General features: G+C 34.9%; 1 protein-coding gene across 1 annotated transcript in view; it reads right to left on the minus strand.

Annotated features, from left to right (window-relative positions):
- The window catches only part of TFEC (transcription factor EC), a 155,931-nt gene extending 137,715 nt beyond the window's left edge, over positions 1–18,216 (minus strand). The window contains exon 1 of the mRNA XM_067746793.1: positions 18,171–18,216. The gene's annotated coding sequence lies outside the window, so the exon portion shown is untranslated. The remainder of the gene's footprint in view (positions 1–18,170) is intronic.
- Positions 18,217–18,546: the final 330 nt, after the last annotated feature.

An 18,546-nucleotide genomic window follows, 5' to 3' on the forward strand; every position in this document is an offset into this window, starting at 1 on the left:
GCAGGTCCTGTTACTATTCTTTTGTCTCTGTTTTATCTTTTGCCCTACCCAGGTACGTGGGGAGTTTCTTGCTTTTTGGGAAGTCTGAGGTCTTCTGCCAGTGTTCAGTAGGTGTTCTGCGGGAGATGTTCCACATGTAGAAGTATTTCTGATGTATTTGTGGGGAGGAAGGTGATCTCCACGTCTTACTCCTCCACCATCTTGAAGGTCTCCCCCATTTTCCGTTTTTTTCCAAACTGTACAAGTTGACAGTATTTATTATAAAAGTGAGGTGAGCTTACAAAAACAAACACCACAAGAGCTATTTAAAAGGATAAAGAACACATTTAAAAACCACTGAGACAGTTTGGAGACCAACAAAATAATGTATGAGGCAGTTTTAAATACATCAAGGAGGTAAAAAAAGGACATAAATAATCTTGATTCCTGAGTATGAGATATAAACACTACAGAGAATTTTCCCCAACATCTGGTAACCTGGACAATTTTATAAAAATCAGAATTGGTTTGAAGTCAGATGGGTAAGACCAACTGCTGTCAATGTGATTACTTTTTTCTCATTATGCCTAGGACTAGACTAGACTTCAGGTTTTAGCTTCCCATAAGCACTACCATGTAATGACAAATGTATTTTGAAATTAAAAATTAGAATACATTTTTACTGGGCTGTAGTAGCTTTACAGATTACCAAACTTGTGAACTGTTTTCCTCTACTCTTATTTTTTATTCAGTGGTTGATTTACTGTTCGTTATTATAATAGCACCAGTACTATAGAATGAGCTCACCACACCTAAGCTTTATGCTGTAAATTGAAGTTAAATTGCTCACTCCCATCAGATGCTAATTAAACTATTATTGATTTTATGTAGCACATTGTGCTTTAAATATATATGCCTGGGATACCCAGCAGATGAATTGCTACTTATAGATACTAATAATAAGGATGCTGGTTATTTTTTCAACTTTAATTAACAGGTGTAATACCCACTTGCAAAGATATCATTAAATTGTATCCAAGATTTACAGAATTTATAATACAAAGTTGGTTGTTTAATATTCCTTTTATAGGTTGACCTTTTCAAAATGCAGTTTAATATTTAAGCATAAAACCACTGAATTTTCAAAACTTTGTTGCCTTAGCTCACCTTAAAACCTATTTTCTCTGTGAATTGTTTCTGTTTTATTGAGATGAAAAACACTTCACTAATGCCACTATACCAATGGCACAAACAAAACAAAAGTGTGTGACTTCTGGTTTCTGGTCCAAATGTAAGAAGCTTAGAAGTAGCCACTCCTTCCTAAAAGCAAGTGAAAAGCTGAACAAACTGAAAAATAAACAACTCTTCTTAGATCTGTCAAAAAGACCTCTCACAGGGCAAACTCTTGCCCCTCAAATTGAAAAGAGAGACAGGCAGATACAGAGAATCACAACTTACTCAAGCAGAAATCCATAAGCAGAAATCTCCTTGGGAACCAGTAGTACGGTAGAAAAACCTAAACTGTAATTGATGAATTGCTGGAAGCTCAGGGAGTATAAGACTGCGAGTTAAAAGCTCTAAAGGTACACAGACCTATAGGGACCTCCCACTTTCATGCGTCTTACCTCCAGGAGCTCTACCAGGTTCTCATAATGAATAATCAGAGACAAATTCCCTCCTGCTTCTGGCAAAGGTAGGGGGATAGTGGCCATTTTAAAATACACTGGAGCATTCTGTTATTCTTAACAAGAACTTCCCTCAGAAGAAACTATTTTACCAGATCTTAACCTCCTGAGAGAAGGAAATATACAACTTCAGCCCCACCTAGCCATCCTGTCCCACATAGAGTATGTGGAAGTGGAGATTAAGAAGGTGTGAAGTTCACAGTCCAGAGACCTAAGCTCACCAAAAGACTGGGACCTAATCACAGATTTTAAAATTTGTCCCTTAACTCCCACAGTTTACCACTATATTGCTAAAGACCTCTTAAGGCAGAGTCTTTCATGAAATACATCATGTCCACTTTTCAACAATAAAAATATTTATGAGGCATACTAAAAGGTGAAAAACCCAGTTTGAGGAGATTAAATAGGTGTCAGAGTCAGAATAAAATATGGCAGGGATGTTGGAATTATAAGGCCAGGAATTAAAAAAAACACAAAAATCCTGCAATTAACATGCTAAGGGCTTTAGTAGAAAAAAGTAGGCAACATGTAAGAACAGATGGATAATGTAAACAGAGAGGTAGAAATTCTAAAAAAGAAATGTCAGAAATCAAAAACACTGTAGCAGAAATGAAGAAAGACTTTGATAGGCTCATTAGCATATGGGACATAACTGAGGAAAGAATCTCTGCATTTAAGGATATGACAGTAGAAACTTCCAAAGATGAAAAGGAAAGCAAAGACTGAAAAAACCAGAACAGAATATTCAATACTCATGGGACAACTACAAAAGGTATAACATACATGTAATGGGAATACCAGAAGGAGAAGGAAGAGAAAGAGGAACAGGAGAAGTATTTGCAGCAAAAATGACTGAGAAGTTCCCCAAATTAATGTCAGACACCAAACCATGTATCCAAGAAGGTTAAAGAATATCAAGTAGGATAAATGTTTAAAATACTACCCCTAGGCATATCATGTTCAAAATTTAGAAAATCAAAGACAAAGAAAAATCTTGAAAGAAGCCATAGGATAGAAACACCTTACCTACAAAGGAGCAAAAACAAGATTTACGTCAACTTCTCCTTAGAAAACACACAAGCAAAAACTGGAGTGAAATATTCAAAAGTGTTGGGCTTCCCTGGTGGCGCAGTGGTTGAGAGTCCGCCTGCCTATGCAGGGGACGCGGGTTCGTGCCCCGGTCTGGGAAGATCCCACATGCTACGTAGCGGCTGGGTCCGTGAGCCATGGCCACTGACCCTGCGCGTCCGGAGCCTGTGCTCCGCAATGGGACAGGACACAACAGTGAGAGGCCCGCATACTGCAAAAAAAAAAAAAAAAAGAAATTCAAAGTGTTGAGAGAAACAAAAAACCCAACCTAGAACCCTGTACTCTCTGAAATTATCCTTTAAAGTGAAGGAGAAATAAAGATTTTTCAGACAAGCAAAAATTGAGGGAATTTGTTGCCAGTAGACCTACCTTGCAAGAAATGTTAAAAGAAGTTCTTAAGAGAGAAGGAAAATGATATAGGTCAGAAACTCAGATCTACATAAAGAAAGAGCATCAGAGAAGAATTAAGTGAAAGTAAAATAAAAGCTTTTGCTTTTCTTATTTTTAATTGATCTAATAGAAAACAGTTTATTCAAAATAATAACAATATATTAAATTTTGTATACTTATTGTATGCTTATGTGTAAGTGAAATGGGTGACAGCAACAATACAAAGAATGAGAGGAATTAGAATTATTTTGTTATTATAAGGTACTTGCACTACTGTGAAGTGATATAGTGTTTTTTGAAAATGAAGTTGGATTACTTGTAAATGTATATTGCAAACTCTAGGTCACACACTAAAAACGTTTTAAAAAGTATAATGGATATGCTAAAAAAGGAAATAAAATAGAATCATATAAAATGCTCTGTGAAAACCACAAAGGTAGAAAAAGAGTAGAAGGCAAAAACAAAAATAAAAAACAAGGACAACAAAGAGAAAACAATAACAAATATGGTAGATATTAATCCAACTATATCAGTAATTACTTTGGACATCAATGGTTTATATGCATCAATTAAAAGACAGAGATTGTCAAAGTGGATAAAAAACAAGACCCAACTCTATGTTGTCTATAAGAAACTCACTTTAAATATAAAGATTATACTTATATAGCTATATACTATATAATATATAAATTCAAAGTAAATGAATGGAGAAATATATACCATACTCACACTAATCAACAGAAAGTGGGAGTAGCTATATTAATTTTCAACAGAGTGAACTTCAGTCAAGGAAAGTTATCAGCGACAAAGAGAGGCATTACATAATGAGAAAGGAGTCAATTCTCCAAGACATAACAATCTGTTTTCTTTTTTAATAGATCGTTATTGGAGTATAATTGCTTCACAATACTGTGTTAGTTTCTGTTGTACAACAAAGTGAATCAGTCTTTAACATGTATGCATCTAACTATAGAATATATGAGGCAAAACTGCTAGAATTTCAAGGAGAAATAGATGAATCCACTATTATAGTTGCAGACTTTAACATCCCTGCATCAGAAGTGGAAAGATCCAGCAGGCAGAAAATCACTAAGGACATAGCTGAACTCAACAGTACTAACCATTGACTGGATATAATTGACATCTATAGGTACTCCATTTGACAATAGTAGAATGTACATTTTTCTCAAGTTTACACGGAACAGTCACCAATATTCTGGGCCATAAAACACATCTTAACAAGTTTAAAAGTATAGAAATCATACACTGTATTTTCTCATATCACAGTGAATTTAAACTAGAAATCAATAAAAGAAAGATAGCACGAAATCCCAAAATACTTGGAGATTAAATAACATACTTCTAAATAATACATGAATCAAAGAGGAAAATTCAAGAGCAATTAAGAAATATTTTAAACTAAATGCAAACAAAAATACAGCTTATCAAAATTTATGGGATGCAGTGAAAGAAGTGCTTAGAGGGAAATGTATAGCATTGAATGAGCAGGCTAAAAAAGAAAAAATATCTAAGATCAATAATCTAAGATTCCACATTAGGAAATTTGAAACAGAAGAGCAAATTAAATGCAAAGCAACCAAAAGAAAATAAATAATAAATTAGAGCAGAAATCAATGAAACTGAAAGTAGGAAATCAACAGAGAAAATCAACAAAACCAAAAGCTTTGAAAATATTGGTTGTTTGAAAATACCAATAAAAGCAATAAGCTTCTAGTGAGACTAAGAAAAAGAGAAAGACACAAATGATCAATATCAGAAATGAAAGATGGACATCACTAAAGAGCCCATGGACATAAAAATATAATAAATATATATTATAAACAATTCTATGCCCACAAATTTGATAACCTAGATTAAATGGACCAATTTCTTGATAAAATTTGACAAAACTCACACAAGAAGAGATAGACAATCTGAATAGGCCTACATCTATTAAATGAATTAAATCAATAATTAACAATCTTCCAAAACAGAAAGCACAAGGCTCACATGGGCTCATTGGTGAATTCTACCAAATATTTAATGAAAAAATTATACCAATTCTTACAATCTCATCCAAAAGACAGAAGCAGAGGGAATATTTCCTAACTCATTGTATGAGGCCAGCTTTACCCAGACAAAAACAAGAAAAGGAAACTACTACAGACAAATATCTCTTATGAACATAAATGAAAACAATTTCAACAAAATATTAGCAAATTGAATCCAACAATGCATAAAAATAATTATACACCATGACCAAGTGGGATTTAACCCAGGTACACAAAGCTGGTTCAACATTTGAAAATCAATTAATCAATTAATGTAATCCATCACTTCAAAGCTGAAGAAGAAAAATCACATAATCATATCAATGGATGCAAAAAGGCATTTGACAAAATAAAACACCCATTCATGATAAATCTTTCAGCAAACTAGGAATAAAGAAGAACTTCCTTAACTTGATAAAAGAAAAACTACACAAAACCTACAACTAATATCAACTAAACTTGAAGATTTCTCACCAAGATCATGAACAAACCAAGGATGTCCCCTTTCAAATATGCTTTACAGCACCTTCTAGAAGTCCTAAAAATTCAGTAAGATATGAAAGGAAGTTAAAATATACAGGTTGGAAAGGAAGAAATAAAACTTTGTTCAGATGATATAATTGTCTATGTAGAAAATCTGAGAGAGAGAGAATATTTAGTTTTGTTAAAAAATCACCTGTCTTCCCAAGGGGCTGAGCCATTTTGCATTCCTACCAGCAATAAATAAAAGTTCCTGTTGCTCCACGTCCTCACTAGTATTTGGAATTGTCAGTGTTTCAGTTTTTGGTCATTCTAATATATGTGTAGTGGTATTCCATTATTGTTTTAATTTCAAATTACCTAATAACATATGATATTGAGCACTTCTCATATGCTCAATATCAATATGCTCAATACTCATTGAGCACTTTTAATTGACATCTCTGTATCTTCTTTGGTGAGGTCCCTGTTCAGATTTTTTTGCCCAGTTTTTAACTGGGTCATTTGTTTTTTACTGTTGAGTTTTATGAGTTCTTTCTTCATGAGTTTTTAAAATCATATTTGATGGTTTAAGCAAAAATTATAGTGCTGTTTGATGTATGCTCAAAGTATGTAGAAAAACTTATTAAGAAAATTACATTTTAAAAGTTGGCAGGGTAAAAGGACCTAAATGGAAGTAATTTTCTACACTTTACTCAAAGTTGTAAAATGTCAATACCAGTAGACTGTGGTGTATGTAGACTGTGATGGTAGATATATATGTATATACTTTAATACCTACAGTCAACACTGAAAAGCTATACAATGATATATACTTAAAAAACTGTAAATAAAGAAAATGAAACTCTAAAAAACATTCAAGTAATCCATAAGAAGGAAAGGAAAAGGAAACAGAGGATGAGAAACAGAGGGAACAAATAGAAAACAAATAATAAAATAGAAGATTTATCTCCTAATATATCAACAATTTCATTAATTGTAACTGTTCTAAATATATTAATTAAATGACAGTAATTAGTGGGCTGGATTAAAAAATGATTAAATTATATGATGTCTACAAGAAAGTTCCTTCAAACATAATGATATAAGCAGATTAGAAGGACAGAAAAAAGATACACCATACAAAACTTAATTTTAAAAAGAGTAGCTCTATTAATATCAAGTAAAGTAGACTTCCGAGAAGAAAAAAAATCAAACAAACAAACAAGCAACAACAACAAACCCCACCAAAACCTTATCAACAACAAAGAAGAATATTACAAGGGTCATTACACCAAGAAGACATAGTGGTCCAACATGTATATGCACCAAGCAATGGAGCATCAAAATACATGAAACAAGAATGAATAGAACTGAAAGGAAAAGAAGACAAATCATTTTAACTGGCAGTTTCAACACCCTATAACTGTTAAAGAAATTTAATTTGTAAATTAAAAACTTACAAAAAATAATCTCTGTAGACCCAGATGGCTTCAGTGGAGGAATCCACCAAACAATAAATAAGAATTGGGACAAACTCTACATAATCTCTTCTAGATAATAGAAGAGAAACTAACATTTTCCACCTCTTTTTATGAGGTCTGGATTATCCTGATATCAAGGTCAGACAAAAACAATACAGGAAGAAAGAAAGAGAGAGAGAGAAGGAGGAAGGGAGGGAGGGAGGAAGTAAGGAAGGAAAGAAGGAATGAAGGAAGGAAAAGAAAGGAGGGAAGAAGAGAGAAAGAAACGAAGGAAACTACAGATTAATATTTTTCATGAACTTAAGTGCAAAAAATTCTTGACAAAATATGAACATTTTGAATCTAGCAATGTATAAAAAGAGTTCTTAAACATAACACCAAAACACAATTCATAAAAGAAATAATTGATAAATTGGATTTTATCAAAATTAAATTTTTCTGTCCTGTGAAAGATCTTATTAAAAGGATAAAAAGAAAAACTACAGCCTTGAAGAAAATATTTGCAAATCACATATCTGACAAATGACTTATACCTTTAAAATGTATAGAAAGAAGGATAAAGAATTAGCTTCATTGATCTTTATGTTATTTACACAGTTTTCTTACAGACTTACAGAACTCTGCACAATAGTAATGGCTACACTGTATTAAGTAATCAGGAAGGTAAGGTTCTGCCAACTGATAATCCTGGGATAGCAATATGTGATAAATTATTACAGTTAGAGTACCCCCCCAAAAAAAATCACACCTGTTTGTATTAACTCCATTATGTAGTCTTTTCGTACATTGACTATGGCTTAGCCATGTTGGCTTGGCCAATGAGACATCATGCAAAATGATGTCACATTCAGGCTGGCCCCATCTCTTCCTGCTTTTAGAACCTTGCTACATATGAAGCCAAGTTATCCTACTAGAGACAAATGGTCCAGCAGACAGCCAACACCAACAACCAGACTTTTGAGTGAGGTTGTCTTAGACCATCAATCCCAAGGATAGTCACCAGATAGTATGCAGAATTAGCAGCAAAGGAACTACTAAAATGAATTGCCCATATTGCTGACCCAGAGAATGATAAAGAGGTAAAATAGTTGTTTTAAGTCACTAATTTTCACAGTGGTAGATTTCGCAACAACACGTAACTGATACAGCTTATTATTACTAAATATTTAAATCTTACTTAAACTTAAGTAAATGGGTTGACTCAATTATGTAATTGAGTACTTTCATTTCAACTCTAATTTTGAAAGCCCTTCATAATTATACACTCTAACTTTTTAAAATTTGAAGTTGTTCATGGTATTATGAGAATCACTGAAGAGAGTAACAGCATCAATGTAGCTGGTTTGGGAAATTGAATTTTGTGTGAATTTATTCAGAACCTACCTTACATAATGTATTTTTAATTTGCCAATAATGATTTTGGCTTCAAATTCTGCCTGCCTTCAGAATATCAAATGGCCAAAAACCAGCAAATTCAGAGTTTACTCAGAACCAATTAATGTAAGTTTTACCAATTATACCTTTATACAAAGTTCAAGTCTTGAACAATTGTCGACTGTGGACTGTTTTTCTTATCATCTTTTGAAATAGTTTAAAGAGGAAGAACCAATTGCCAAATGTGGAGATCAACACTAAAAAGATTAAAATGTTCATCTGTCATTGTAATTTTGCCAAATAAGTTATTGAGTAATTTGTGGAATTTATTATTCAAGCTATTATTTAGGTCAATCTAGTAAGCACATTAATATGAAAAACATCTCCTTTTTCGCCATCTTAGCTACAATAAACTTTAAAATATGCCAATCTTCATGCTTTAGGGCATAATTTGGTTACCAGCTGGGGTCAGGAAGAAATTTTCTCCATAGTGTAGTATTGCCAATTACCACAGGTGTAGAGAGAACAAGAGAAAGAGTCCAGGGGTTACACGGCCCTCTAAAGCATCTGGTATTGGATGCTTTCTGAGTGAGAATTCAGGATAAGATGAAACATTCAATTGTTCCTGTATGTCAATTCCGATATTCCTATGAGCAGCCAATATGACATTGCTGCCACAAGGGAGGGATTTCCTACAGAACAGATGTCACTTACAGTATTATGTGGACTATCTATCTCAACGAATAATTGCTTGGCACTTTTGCCCTATGGCAAGGGTCTGAAAATATGTTAGGGTGGGAACACACCATACAAGCAGATGGGCTTAGATAAAAGAAAGAGCAAGAGCATACTGAGTCTGAAATAGATATGTAAAAGCCAGATGGGGGTACTGAAGCAGATGTCTTTCCTTATCTTCAGCAACTAAAGCTCAAGATCAGAATTTTCCAGTTATTAGTTATTTAGAAGTTCTATTCTCAAATTTCTTTAGATGAGTATGTGTTACATAAGGCTCCAATTTACTGAAGTAAAGAAACCTTGCCTTTTTGGTATAAACTGCAATTTCCATTTGAAATGAATGCATTTTGCTTTAGGCCTGAAACTGATGTGAGACTCCCAACACCAGTGCCCGCTACTTCCACCCCTCCCCCGAAAAAAGAAAAAGGAAAAAACTAAGCTGGGATAAGAGGAGGGACACAAAGACTGACAATGAATGACAAAGGACAACTGAGATGGGACTTGCCTGAGAGAGACAGCAAGAGAGGAAAAAAAGTTCTTTTAAAATATCAATAAGAGAATCAAAGAAAGCAAGATCCTTTTTCTGATAAAAGGGGAAAAGTTAATAACAGTGAAGAAAGAAGGCAATTGCAATATGCTCCAACTGTAATGGAAGAAAAGAAGATGAAGGTAGAATCAGAAAGTAACCATTTTAAATAAGTTTAACATACATGTAGCTTTCACAATTCAAGAATTAAAGTTTTAAAAATATTTAAACTATTTGCCTCCATAGCAGACCTGATTGACTATCCAAATAATGGGTTGGAGAAAGAGGAGGAATGTTTTTGTTCACAAGAACCAGCAAAGGAATTTTTACTTTTAAAATAGCATTGACTCCAGAAAAAAGCTTGGGTCTGGGGGCAGTGAACAATAATGAATTGTAAATTATTAACAAGCATTAATTGATATCTCAGAATTAGAAAATGCTCGAGGATGTTACAGATACATTTCTATGAGTATAATTAGACACAAGTAATAAGTGCTTTGAGAATTTTTTGGACAAAAATAATCTGGCCATTCAATAATGTCTGGAAACTGTGAGTCAACAGAACATTTGTTCATGTGTTAGAGCAGATTCAAAGGTGATTCTTAAGGAAAATTCTAAGCCTTGCTTGCCTATATCCCTTTGTATGTAATTTAATCTTAAGAAATATAATTTTTATCATAAGATATTAATCCTACCATGTTCATCTGTTTTCAAAGTTTAATAACCCATCCACAATTGTTAATATGGAGAAACAGGATACAAGGTCCTATTTGAGACTATAGCTCAAAATTTCTTTTAGCTATAGTCCAGCTGACAAAAGTATAATGTAAGGGAAATTGCCTAAGGAGCAATCATACACTATTCTGAGGCCACTTAAAGAGTTTGGACTTTATCTTCAAGGGAACGGGAAGCCACTGAAAAGCTTTTGTTGGGGTGTGTGCTTGGGAGAAGGGTACCACAGTCACATTTATATTACCATAGATCCCTGGGAATACACGGTGGGGAAAGATTGGAGGGTAACATGACAGCGAATAAGGACACCAATGTGGAGCATTGTAGTAATTAGATGAGAAATGATGATGACCTTGACTAGGGTTGTGGCTGCAGCAGTAGAGGAGTGGGGAGATTTGAAAACTATTTATGAGGGGGGCTCAAACAGGAATTTGCAATAACAGGGATGAAAGAGAGAGAGGATGGTAGGATGATTTCTGTTTTAAGGCTTGAGCAAGGGCATGGGTAAATATTCCAGTTATGAAATATGAAACTCTGAAGAAGGAGCAGGGTCTTTGTTTGTTGTTTTGTGTGTGTGAATTCATTGGGAGACACTACTAATCCAGTGTAGGCCATATTAAGTTTGAAGAGGCATCTAGATAGAAGCAGTTGGATATTTGGATGTGTAGCTAAGAGGAGGGCTGCAAATTGAAGACAAATATTTTTAGGTAAGCAGCATTTACTTTATTGAACCCATGGTAGTGGATAAATCTGCCTGAGGATAACGTGAAAAATCAGAAGCAAAGAATCTCAAAAACACTTTTAAGGAAAAAGATTTATTAAACAAGTATTTTGTAAACACCTACTCTGTTCTAGTCCCCAGAGCTCGATCTATCTCGCTCTATACAACAGATAAGGTGTATTCTCCCATGTAGCATACATTTTCAGGAGTTGAGCCAAACAGCTAACCAGTAAACATATAAGAGCAAAACCCTCCAACATGATAAGTTAGGTATTTTCAGATACTCTGAGAAACTGTGTAGAAAATAAAAGAGCACATGGTGATAACAAGTGACTGGAACATGGTGGAACACTGAGGGAGGGATAAGAAGATGCAGCATGCAAAAGAAAGCAGGAGCCCTAAGGAAGGAGAACAGCAATAGGAACAGGGGTTTTATTGGAAGAGGGAAACTATTGCAACTCAGAGCCAACCAAGAGGCAGAAAACGGAAAGTTAGTTTTCTCTCTAATAAGGCCACCAAAAGTTTCTCTGCCAAAACTGCTGCTTATACAGCAGTAATCAAACTGGACAAGTCTCAGAAAAGTTGTAGAAAGACAGTGCCTTGAATCTAAAGTCTAGAAAGTTAAAAGGAAAGCAAGGAGGGTTTGGGAACTGCTGAATCTAGTGAGCTAAAACAATTAACAAAACACCGAGATAAGACCTTTCCTTAATATAGTTATATATTAATATCAAAAATGTAACTTAGAATGGAAATGTATACTATTCCTGCTTTTCTCAGTTATTCATGTTTGATATTTCACGCTCAGGATTAGTTACCACATCTAGACATCATGATTTATCTAGTGGAAGCTACTGAAATAATTAGCATCTGTATATCTGGGTTTACATACTTAAAAAATGATGATAGCTGTGTTGCCACTAAAAATTAGCAAAACAAAGTTATAGGTTGAGCGCACATTATTTTAAAATTCTAATGAAAAAATTTTTGGTTAATCCCCATGATGCATTTTCAAGTAGCTATGAGAAATTTGAAGATTCCTTGAAATTTGAAATCATAATAATTTGAAGTCATAATAATCTATTAAAAGCCTCAGAAAGAGACATACAAGGAAAAGTTGAAAAAGAACAACAGTATCCACATTTATGGAGGGAGATTATAAAGTTAAAGGTGACCAATTTTCTATGTTTCAAGATAAGTAAAAGGAAATTAGGTTAAAATTATAAGCCAATCATAGTGAAGAAGAAGATTAATATTACAACTTCTATGTATGCCACAATGTATTACCCAGAAGGTTGTATAATTCTCTCTGCTTCATTACCTAAAATCAAGACAGGCCCTGAAAAGCAGGTATTGATTAATAAGAATCATAGTGCCAGACTATCTTATACTTGAGGTTTCCAAAGAAACAGGTCACTCCCACCCTTGTCCCCTTTGACTTCAGTGAGCCATTTTCCTCCATCAGTAAGCTTTTGAGCTATAAAGATATTTCATAGGGTTTTAGATGCTACTAGTCTCAGGTGTATAATAAGTTTTATTCAGACAACACCATGGGGATTAGTTGTCTTCTTGAGACTCTTGCTTATGAAGTTGATTGTAACTTGGATGAACTCAGCTTAAGCCACAGCTACCATCTTAGTTCACCCATTACTCATCATCAGTTAGTAGTAGCTGCATTTGCTCAGGTTCAACCATGCATTCCTCATTTTTATAAATAAAGGAAATACATGTTTGTGGAAAACATGTCCTCACTCTGATCAAAAAATCTTTTTATAGACAGTGTATAGCTCTCACTTTATGTTTTCAGCTCCACAGCTTCTGTAATTTCTGTCCCTTTCATCAACACTAGAGGCAGAGGGTTTTTTAAAGTATGTTAGGTGTCATATACAGGCCACTTGACATAATTTCTGTTTTAAGTCTGAGTCTTATTAGAAAAAAAAAGAAGGGTTTTAAAAGGTTTTTGGAATAGATAACTTCAAAAGTTTGCTCAGCATAGATGTAAATGAAATCTATGTCTGGAGGAAATGAACAAATCCTACAGGTTATTTAACAAATTTAGAACATCCAAAGGACAACTAGACAATGCTATCTAAGCATGGAAGATTTAGCAACTGATTCTGTAACTGGATTTCTGGTTTCTAACTCTTTTCTCTTGTTCTCTAAGTTTTACCTCTGCATCAGAGTTAGTATCCCTGATATACACCTCTTGTGGATTTTTCCTTTTTTTGTATGCCAAATCCTTTCCCTGCATCCCTCCTGTCCTATGACTCCAGAGAAAAGTAAAGGCAAATGCCAACAGTGGAAAAATGAAGATGTAGGAAGTTCTTGGCAGATCAAGCAATGAGAAGTATACATTTCCACCAAAAAAAAAAAAAAAATTATAGTAAGAGGACAAAGGGAGACAAGATGACAAACATGAGGGTTCTAATTCCCTGTTCTGGGACAAAACCATTTTTGTATATGCAGTGGAGAGTCAGAGAGAAGAAGAAACATAAAAAGAGGGATTTTTGCTCCATTTTCCATTTATGATGGTGTTGAGTCACCACAGCATATAAGAAATGATGACAATTATTCCAGCAGGCCCCAGGCTCTGTGACTGAGCCCCAAGGTCCACTGGCATTGACCACTGATGCTACCCTTGCTGGAGGTAGACCGTGAACCCCATTAGCCACAGACTTAGCAAGGGGAGCTAACAGGAAGCCTGGTTCTTAGGTCAAACCACCTTCAAACGTTCCAAACAAATTTGACAGACTTCAACTAATGGAAAAAATTAGACAAAGCCCCTCTACCCTGCATAAGTGATTTAACAAATATAATGTTAGGCTGTTAACCAGTATAGAATTAACTAATGCAACGAGAACAGGTATGGCCTGTGTTAATAGCCACAAACTGGGATGACTGCCTGGCTCATAGTAATTTCTGGAGCCATGTTTGTAAAGCACCCCCTCCTCATTCTAATAATATACTATCCCTTCCATCTCTCCCTACAGCCACAAAAGTGAATACCTGACTAATGAAAACTGATCATAGCATCACCATCACCTTAATGACCAGCCTAAGGGATCACATGCCGCGGAGCAACTAAGCTCGTGCTCCACAACTACTGAACCTGCGCTCTAGAACCCGCGAGCCACAACTACTGAAGCCCATGCACCTAGAGCCCGTGCTCCGCAACAAGAGAATCCACTGCAATGAGAAGCCCCCGCACCACAAGGAAGAGTGGCCCCCGCTCACCGCAGCTACAGAAAGCTTGCGTGCAGCAACGAAGACCCAGACAAAAATAAAATAAATAAAATAGAAAAAAAAAAAAAAAAAAAAGGCTGGGATTCCAAATGTGATCCCAGCAAATCTTTATCTGGAATTTTTCACACTAGAGCCAAGTAACATAAGCCCCCATCTTCCTAGGTGACATGTTGTGAGGATGCAGGCCTAAAGGGAATGAAGCCCACACAGTGTGCTACAAGGAGGACCTGGTCTGAGAACAAAGACAATATGCAGAGAAAAGCACAGATGAGAAATAGACACTTCTTAACCATATTTGAAGTTTCCTAACGGTATTCAAAGTCCTGGTTCCAGTCACCCCTGATATCCTTCCTAGTAATAGGGGTCAACGAATTCTCTTTTTGACTTAATCAACTTCCAACTGGGCTGTTCTTACTGAACATCATCTGAGTCTTCACTAATAAAGCTAGTGAGAAAGTGGGTAAACCCCAACCAGATGGACAAATAATAACTGCCAACACTGTAATGGTCATAGAACAATAACATTTTTTTCATTGTGCAATTTTGAGCTAATTTCTTAAAATCTCTGAGCCTCAGTATATTATCTGGAAAATAGGGCTTACAGCTACTCTACTGGATTATTGAAAAATTAAGAATAATGTTGTAAAGTATTAGCATAATGGCTTTCCATGGCACTTCTTAAAAAGTGCTAAAAATTTATTTTTCTGAAAGTGAGGATGTGAGGATAATGATGAAAAAGACAAAGATTACAGGATTACAGGACTCAGAATCTTATGTGATTTTTCTATTAAAAGCATGCCTGATCAAACATATTTTAATAAAGAAAGTTACAAGAACTGAAAAGAAAAATGTAACATAGTCAGAGATAATTATAAACAAAACATCTCCATTACCTTAAGAAGCAATGATTTTAAGAGCTTAATTTACAACAAATAAGCATTCATGGTCAAAAGTTTACTAGGGGTTAATGAAATAGTCTTACCTTTAAGAATAGGTTTAATATAAAAACAAGCAAATGTGATTGATATAGCTATTCCCTGAGAATGGATATAACAATAGTTTTAGGCCCAACTCAAATGTCTCCATAATAATAAAGCCTTCCATGACTTCACCAAACCTATGTACAATTACTAGACACCATACCTATGGTATTTAGTCTTTCTTTCATTGCATTGATATTTATTTATTTACCTTCTACATTATAAAACTTACATAGCAATGTCTCTCTTTTTCATATTTGTACCCTATAATTATAGCTCAAGAACTTGGTCGAAAGTAGCTGCTCAAAGTATTAAATTAAACTGAACTCTAGAAGTTTACTGGGAGTCAGAAGAAATGGTTTCCTATCTTGCCTCTGTCATTCACTCAGTGTGTTCCCTTAAAAAAGCCAATAGCCTTACAGTCATATACTCACTGCAGTGGACTTCAAAGTTAGGTACTCTAACCTCCTACTCCAGTGCAAAAATCCCCTCTAAAATACATTTGCTCGAAATTGAGTTATTTGTACTGAGGTGGATGGACCTAGAGTCTGTCACACAGAGTGAAGTTAAGTCAGAAAGAGAAAAAGAAATACCGTATGCTAACACATATATATGGAATCTAAAAAAAAAACAAAAATTGGTTCTGAAGAACCTAGGGACAGGACAGGAATAAAGACGTAGACATAGAGAATGGACTTGAGGACACAGGGAGGGGGAAGGGTAAGCTGGGACGAATTGAGAGAGTGGCATGGACATATATACACTACCAAATGTAAAATAGATAGCTAGTGGGAAGTAGCCGCATAGCACAGGGAGATCAGCTCGGTGCTTTGTGACCACCCAGAGGGGTGGGATAGGGAGGGTGGGAGGGAGACGCAAGAGGGAGGAGATATGGGGATATATGTATATGTATAGCTGACTCACTTTGTTATAAAGCAGAAACTAACACACCATTGTAAAGCAATTATACTCCAATAAAAAATAAAATACGTTTGCACACTCAGACCCTCTACAAAAAAGTAATCTTCAATGAAGTTCATAACCACTTTTTCGCATAATTATTATCTCTCACATTGAACAACTCAACAAAGCAATGCTTTAAAAGACCCATTATCATAGAGACAGCGAGAGATCCAGATTTCCAACTGAAAGATGGCATCCTTTCTTTACACTCCAGCACTTACTTGTGTTTTAAAGTCTTAGAATGACTTTAGAAAGCTTATCATTCTTAATAATCTTCCTACTCATATGGCACACCTCACTGATTGGTTTAGATAGTCAAATGAGATGATATGAAACTTCTCTGTATAGTATAAAATGCCGTATTATTATCTTAATGATGATGTTGATTATAATGATGATGATAGGAAAGAGAAAATTATGTACTTTGGAGGTTTTGTTGCCCTAATATTTACATGCTGTTAAATGAACCACTTGCTGGGTATTGAGAGGAAGTTCTGGATTTATATCCTTACTTTGTCTTCAACTTTTGAGTACATTTAAAATGTATGAATTAAAAAGTAGGTGATTACCCACTATATTTACTTAGAAATTATGGCCATTATGTATACAGATATGTGCCTTGGGAAAGGATGGTAACTGACTTGAAGAAATCTCTGGTCTTACTGGGAAAAGTCTCTGAAACATTGGTTTGTATGAAAATTGCATGTGGAATTGTGTGTGCTGGGTCCTGGCTTCCTGGCTGAGTTGAAGTCTCCTCTGCTTTTCTCCTAATTGTCCTTTCAGTTGAAATTGGAATCCAATTAAAGCTTGTAACATATTTTTCTTCTCACTATTAATGATTTGAAAAAAAGAAGCTCTCCAAAAAACATGCAAGAAATTATTTTCTTTTATCACCTGAGATTACATATTGTAAAATAATCTAGTAAATGATAGGGGAAGCATCTGAAATAGAAAAACAAATTCATTCTTTAATGGTTACGGTTCACCCATAATACAATTCTTAATGTTCAAGTTAAAAAAAAAAAAGATGAGAAGAAACAGTTGGCATTCAGCTAACAATTGTGTTTGGAGATTTGTGCCTGACTTTGTTATTCTGAGCAAAGCCAGGTACCAGTCTCTTGGGATTATGTACAAAGGCAAGAAAAAAAGTGGACATGTACAAACCTCAAAGGTGACTGCTGGGTTAATAAAACAGCCTGTTTTCTGTTCACCCACTCTTGCTCTCAGTGTGCAAGTATATTAAAATATGTCAAAAGGAAAACCATTCGCTGTGCAAAAATAATTCAACTACAAGTCACAATTTCCAGCTGCTGGAGTGCCTTGGTGCATTTAAGTGCACTAACAAGTGACCCATACATCTCCCTGGATGAAAGTTGTATCCTCATTAAAGGAGAAACAAACACAAAATAGGAACAACTGTCACATAGAAAAACAGACCACAATAGATGCCGCATTTCCCTCAGTATGTTTCTGACTTGAGCTATCACAGACTGAAGAGCAGTGCTGTCCTAGAAGTCACCTCTTAAAAAGCTATGAAAGTAAAACGAGGAAGCTGCTAGAGGAACTGAATGTGTATCTGGAAAAACATTTTTTCTTTCTAGTCTGTATAAAATCTCTCGCCACACAAGACATTGTAATAATGTGAAGTGGCTGGATTAAACAAACGTAGCCCAGGGAATTTAGAATTAATGCTCTAACATATCTTTAAATAAGCCCTCTTAGATAAAGTCTGGTTTAAGCATTCATAAGATATCATACCAACCTTTGCTTTTCTGATTTTTCTCTAGAGAACTATATCATTAATATGAATCTGCAAAAAAAAAAAAAAAAAAAGAGGTTAATGTTGTTCAACTCTAATAATACTGTTCTTATTTGATTAGTATGTTGCATATTACTGTAAGGCAAAAATAAACATTGGATGCTCAGTGTGATAGCTCCAGTTCTCAGCACAGCAGGATATATTTTTAAAAAGCATATGCCTTCAAAAAGATAATAATCTAGAACAATAAGGGAACAATATTTCAGAAAATGTACCTAATTACAAAATGTGGTACCAACAATTATTTCAAAGCTGGATAAGGCTCTCCTCTTGTATACAGGGACATCTTTGCTCAACGATTTTCGTAGCAGTTACCGGA

The sequence above is a fragment of the Pseudorca crassidens genome, chromosome 8, assembly GCF_039906515.1.
Source record: "Pseudorca crassidens isolate mPseCra1 chromosome 8, mPseCra1.hap1, whole genome shotgun sequence".
Classification (NCBI taxonomy): Eukaryota; Metazoa; Chordata; class Mammalia; order Artiodactyla; family Delphinidae; genus Pseudorca; species Pseudorca crassidens.